This window comes from Bombina bombina, chromosome 1 (genome assembly GCF_027579735.1).
Source record: "Bombina bombina isolate aBomBom1 chromosome 1, aBomBom1.pri, whole genome shotgun sequence".
Taxonomy (NCBI): Eukaryota; Metazoa; Chordata; class Amphibia; order Anura; family Bombinatoridae; genus Bombina; species Bombina bombina.
The window spans coordinates 339,681,189-339,688,222 of NC_069499.1; positions in this window are offsets into that span (position 1 = coordinate 339,681,189).

Below are 7,034 nucleotides of genomic sequence, written 5' to 3' on the forward strand. Positions count from 1 at the left end.
CCTTTGGAACCCTTTGGAACCCTGTTAACCAAAGAGAAGCCCAAAACTTAGTTGATCTACTAAATGCTAACTCCTTTAATCTGAGCTTTACATATAATGTCCACCCTAGATCAATTGCCTATTTAGACTTACAGCTGACAATAGATGCCAACAATCATATTGTATCCTCTATCTACAGGAAGGCATTAGCACGCAATACAATCTTGAGGGCAGATTCATGCCATGTAAAACATACCATAAGAGGCATACCGAAGGGCCAATATATAAGAGCCTGGAGGAATTGCTCTAATTTTCAACAGTACCAAGATCAAGCTGATCAAATTACCACCCGGCTTGTGGAGAAAGGATACAATAAGGCCACTCTGGTAAAAGTAGCAAAAGAGGTTGGCAAAATAGACAGACATACACTATTTACTAGCCCTAACAGGAAAAATAAATGTACTAGTGACAGACAGAATACACCGATTAGAGAAATTGTCTTTTCTACTCAATATAGTAGACAGTATGAAGAAATTTGTAAAATAATACACAAATACTTACCCATTCTACAAAGTGACCACAAACTTAAAGACATAACTAGACAGCAAATAAAATGTGTAGCCAAAACGGCCCCCACTGTAGGAGACAAAGTTAGAAAAAGTTTCACCTTGAAACCCCAACACAATACCAACTGGTTAACTCCACATTCAGGCTTTTTCAAGTGTGGACGCATTTGTAAAAGTTGTAATTATACTAAAAAGAGTGATCAGTTTACATCTTCAAATACAGGAAAAACTTTCCCAATTAGACAAAGAATAGATTGCACTAGCCAATTTGTAATCTATTTAATTACATGCCAACAGTGCCTCCTACAATATGTAGGCCTCACTACACGTCCCCTTAAGGATCGTATTAGACAACATCTATTATCACTTGAAGAGGAAGTTCCCAGAACACCGGTAGCCAAACATTTTCGATCCCACGGCGCACACACCAAACATCTATTTTCATTTATAGGTATTGACCATATAGGCAAGGACATTAGAGGAGGTGACAGAATTAGCAAACTGCAGAGGAAAGAAGCCTTTTGGATCTTCACTCTACAGACCAAGAGCCCAAAAGGCATTAATATGAGACAAGATCTTGACTTATTCATAGACTAACCTACAAGTCCTCTATTCACTGTCACTAGAATAGCATTATCTGTACAGAGTCTATCATTCTCCCTCTACTAATTATTGCAGGTAACTCCATTGTCCCCTGGCACACATAAATACAACAAATATCAACCAATGAGTGTTCATCGGTTTTATATATAAAAAATTTTTTTATCCTAATTTCTTTAGTATATAGGTTTATTTTAGGTCACACTACTCATCATAACAAGCTTTATATTTCATCATTTTATTATTATCAGTCTACCATATTCTTTATAGCCTTACTGCACAATCTTTATGTGTTCCTCCCTTAATAGCAACTATCTTTATATATATATAAATCTTTAATATACATATTGGACCTATAGGATGTTATCACCATCATAGGCCCAATAGGTGTTTGATGTATAACCTAGGCAGCTCCCCAAGTGCCTTACAAATAGGTTCACCCAGGATTGGGGCACAATAGGCAGTTCACAAGTATTCACTATATATACGCCAAACTAGAATTGTCCCCAATAATGCTTACCTTCTTTTTACATCTTTTTACATCTCTTTACATAATTTCCCTATCACCTAGGAACCCAAGAATTAGTTAGATCTCTTTTATAGGATAGTTGGTGCCTGCATCAATTTCTTTGCTACTCAGGTAGGCAGGAACACTATATCTTACACTTCCCCAAGTACCATATTAATCATGACTCAGGCAGCATTCAAATAAATATTTATTATAAACTTAAAACATATAATAATAATCTTTTGGTCTTGGATAGTGCTTAGTAGTAGCCATTAGCGAAAAAGTTCATTTTTCCTTAAATAACATGTTGCTACCTCTTTATTTTTGTGCTCAGATACATGTTCTCCAGGTATAACTGTAATTTTGAAAATATCCCCTTTTTTCCATCACTTTTATATTACTATTTAGCTTATCACTGCGGTGATTTTGAACACTGTTGTGCTTTTATTTCCATGCACAATATAATAACCAAATTTTTGCATTTAGCTTTTAGAAACATTTCACCACCTTTAAACCTAATCACAGAAATATATAATTATGCCAAATTTTTTTTTTAACTTAGATGTATTGCCTATCACATTACTGTTTAATAACACTTATCTCTTTGAAAGTTTTACACATTGTATTTTGTAGTTTGTTCCTAACATTTTTACACAACATTTCTTCACACCACACCAATTAGGCTTTACTTATACACTATTGGCTAATACCAGTATTTAACCTGACAGCAGGTGAACACCGTTAGATCTCTGATGAAGCGCATATGAGCATGCGGGAAACGAGTCAGATCCAGCCCTGCACACTGTGACTGTGTCTTTCACTTGTCTGCTTATTAAATTATCCACTTTGGAAAAGAGTCTGCAGTTCCTTGTTTTTCTTTCTACTAACTATATATATATATATATATATATATATATATATGTGTGTTATTATGTGTATATTCACATATTAACACATAAATATATATGCATATGTGTATATATATATATATATATATATATATTTACAGGAAACACACAGTTCCCATAGACCACAATGTAAAGGCTCTTTTCAGTGCCGTTTTTATTCCAACACCCCACACCCGCCAACTTTAGCCCCAAAATACTGCCTAGTGCGGTAATTTTAGTAAAAAATAAAGATGCTGTTATCTTTATTTTTTAATAAAATACACTAGACTGTATTTTGGAGCCATTTATGGCACATTTATAAAATTAACGAGAGATCTGATCTAATTTTATAAGCACTAATTGCTACTAAAAGCTTGCAGAAGCAATAACCAGTCACTTGTAACGGCTGATTAATTATTGCGTACCTGCAAACTGGCAAATTTGCCCATTTGAGGGAGCGCTAAAATTTAGCACTCCAGGGGGCGGAGTTTGGCCACGCAGGCGGATGGCTGGGTTCTAACTGAGCTCCTAATCCCAAGGGCAGATAACGCTATAAAATACGGCATAAGATGAACTTTTCTGAGCACTTCAAATATTCGTATACCCTTGTGAGTAGACTGGCATTAAAAAACCCAACAAAGCTCCGCAATAAGTGACCTGGGAGACGGAGAGGAGAGAGACAGCATTATAAGCGCAACAGTGGGGGCACCGGAAGCAAAGGAGGCCGAAGTAATTAGAAGCAATAAGGTACCGTGAGGCTGTTGCTCGACACAACTGGGCACTTGTTCCTGCTCATAAGAGCAACATACCCGGCGGCCCGCAACTATACAACTTACTCGAGGTGAACTGACCACTTTGGAGGTGGAGCGGCTACCCAGCCCAAGAAAGAGCACCCACGTGGCTACAGAGTCAAGCGATCGGACAAAAGCGCAGGAGACGGAACAGAGCAGCGCTGCAGCGGTAAGAACACAGTCAGTCTCCCACATAATAGAACACTGACAGGCTCAACACCACTGAGGGCTCCTGTGATGTTTGCACTCACACCCTTCAGCGCCTAGTGAACTGACCAGTCTGCCTCCCGCCTGACATGGGGCACTAACATACCGATAGACACCCGCAGTGTCATATAGCAGCAAGGCCCCAACACTTACTTTCTCCTGCGGGGAACCATACTCCAGTACAGTGTGCTACACTCAAGTGCCCCCTAATATTTATACACAAAAGAGGGGACAACATATATGCAGCAAAGTTTATTACCCTGACATACACTTTTCCCAAGGGGGATGCCTAATAAAAAATCACACAAAACAGAGAAAACCACAGCTGTAAGACCGCTGAGCCGATATCTTAAGCAGCTGGATAGTACCCCTACCCTACAAACAACCAGCATGGATGCAGACCAACATCCCCAACCTAGGAGTGCACAAACAGCACGGATAGAAGAGCATACCCAGCCCCTGACTAAAAGCGATCTCCAACACTTATCATCCAAAGAGGACATACAGGGTGTCCTGCAGGAGATGCGCAGTCTCTTCGGGGACCTAAAAAAAGACATGGTTGCATTAGACCACAGGGTCACTAAGATGGAAAAGGACTATACAGCAACAGCCAAAGCAGCCCAAGATAATAGCAGAGACCTACGGCAACAACAGACCACTATGCAGCTCCTATCTGAGAAAATGGAGGACTTAGAAAATCGTTGTCGTAGAAACAACATAAGGGTCAGAGGTGTTACTGAATCTATCCATCCTCCAGCTATCGAGGGCTATCTACAGAGCCTCTTTAGAACCATTAAAAGTACACCGGATTCTCCTGATATTGTTATGGAAAGGGCCCATAGGGCTTTAAGGCCTTGGCCCCCGCCAAAAGGCCCACCCAGAGACATAATAATTAGGTTCCTTAATTTTAAGGACAAAGAAGACATCCTCAAAAGTGCCAGAGCTAAGCTGGTTATCATGCACGCCGGCGAAGAGATTCAGTTGTTTTCGGATATTTCACCAACAACGCTACAGAAGCGAAGAGAATTAGGTCACATAACCCAAACCCTCAGGGATCACAAAGTGCAGTACCGCTGGGGTTTCCCGGTCTCATTAATCGCCACGCATAACAACAGATCTGCTGTTTACAGACCTGGAGGGGACCCACAAGCTTTTTATTCAGCGCTCTCCATAAAGGGGGACAACTCAGAATCTACTATGCATCAAAGCAGGGGAACCCCACTCCAGCCTGACTGAGGAAGACGCTCTGCTAAGCCCAAACTAAGTACTGCTGTCAGACGAAAAACTGTCTGAATATTACTCCCCTGGGCTTCGTCAGCACAATTAAAAATGTATCCTTTTTATTAGCCATATACGTTACCTATTTTTACCAATGGGTTGCATATGTTTAAGATCTTACTGCTCTCCATCCGGTCTAAATGTTACAGTTTGTTATAATGATGAATGTTGAAAATACACCCATTTATGTTTATCATGCTAGGCCTGCCAGTCAGGCACACTCATGAACAGTTTTGTTTTATACTTTTGCTCAGTTTACAGTTTACAGTGGGACATCCTACCCAAAAGGTGAGGCACTGACGCATACCAATCCTCTCCCTTCCCCTCACCCCCCTACCCCTTAGCACAACCTCCTTCCCTATTTACTTCCCGCAGACACTCAGACCACTGGAGGAAAAACTATAACTATTTGTCTCCACTCTCCTCTTCACCCCCTCCCACCCCCCCCCTTGTGCCCTTCCCCCCTCTCTCCCCTTATCCAACTCAGGCTTCACAAGTTACATTACCCAATGAGCTCCCACTTGTATCATTAATATTTTTGTTATTGCCGTTGTTTGTATTTAAACCTTGACGGAGGGGCTCCCCTCCGCCGATAACAATAGTATAGTATGAAAGTTATCTGTCCTGAACCCCGATAGACACCAATTTTATTGTGTGAATTGCTTTGCTACCTTTTTGATACTCGGTGTGCCCACTCCTCTCTTGGCGGGGGTTAACTGAGTGTATATACGAATTTTTGTGATTTTTCTGCCTCTGGTGTCGGGCAGCTAAATAAAGCACTCTCTCTTGGTTACCTCTTCTCCCCTACTTTCCTACTCTCCCTCAATCTTAATACTTTTCCCTTAAACGCTCAACCACTCTCTTCTTCCTTCTAACCTCAACCCCTTTTTTACACCCCCCCACCCCCCTTATTTTTTTTTTATTTTATTTTTTTTTTGTGCTTGGATAACTCCTCTTTTCTATAGCATGGCTAGTAAACCAAGTAGGTTCCGATCTCACTACCTCACAATGACGTCTATAAACGCAAAGGGTCTAAATAGCCCCGGTAAGCGATCAATAGCTCTGAAAGACTTACAGCGTCTACAGTCAAATACTCTTTATACAAGAGACGCACTTCCGCAGGGGTAGGGAGCCGAAATGGTCTGACAGCACATACACCACCGCATATTTTTCATCAGGAACAGAAAAAAAGGGGGGGTGATACATAAAGCAGTACCTTTCCATCTAACACAAGTTGAAAGAGACACGGATGGACGTTACCTATAGGTAAAGGGCTCACTTTACGACCACCCAATCACCCTTGTGTGCATATACGCCCCAAATGTAGCTCAACACCAATTTGTTAAAAAAGCACTCAAAACACTACTTGACCACTCAAAAGGGCATATATTTATGGCCGGAGACTTAAATCTCCCTATAGACCCACAGCTTGACACTTCCAATGGGGTGTCCAACGTTCCCAATAAGACAGTCAAAGCCATAAAGAACTCCCTTGCTTACTTACAACTCCATGATGTATGGCGGACACTACACCCATCACAACGCGACTACACATACTACTCTGCTCCACACAACAAATACTCTCGCATAGACTACTTCTTTACGGACTCGACAGGACTGGACATGGTAGTTGATACAAATATAGGTTCCATCACTTGGTCGGACCATGCGCCGGTAACCTGCAACATAGAGTGGCCTGACATCCCAATGACAGCGTATATATGGAGACTAGATGACTCCATACTCGAAACCCCCTTGGTAGCTGACGACATTCGCAGATCCTTGACGGAATATTTTTCCCTGAATGACCCATCGGGTACATCACGGTTAACCACATGGGAGGCACACAAATGTGTGGTTCGCGGGGAATTTCTTAAACATAAGGCCAGATTAACTAGACAATATAGGGATAAACACGCAAATCTTATGCAAAAGGTAACGGAACTAGAAGCTGCACACAAACGGGACATGATGTCCCCGACTGCAAAAAGCCTTCTCATAGAGGCTAGAAAAGAACTCAATAACCACCTATTAGCAGCTCTCCACACACGCATGCTTAGGACCAAACAAAGATATCATGAAGGGGGCAATAAGCCTGGCAAACTGCTTGCTAGATCTATTCGTAGAACACAACTGAAAATGTATGTACACTCCCTGACTTCCAAGGACGGCACTAAGATAAAGAGCACTAAGCAGATAGCGGAGTCCTTCCACACAT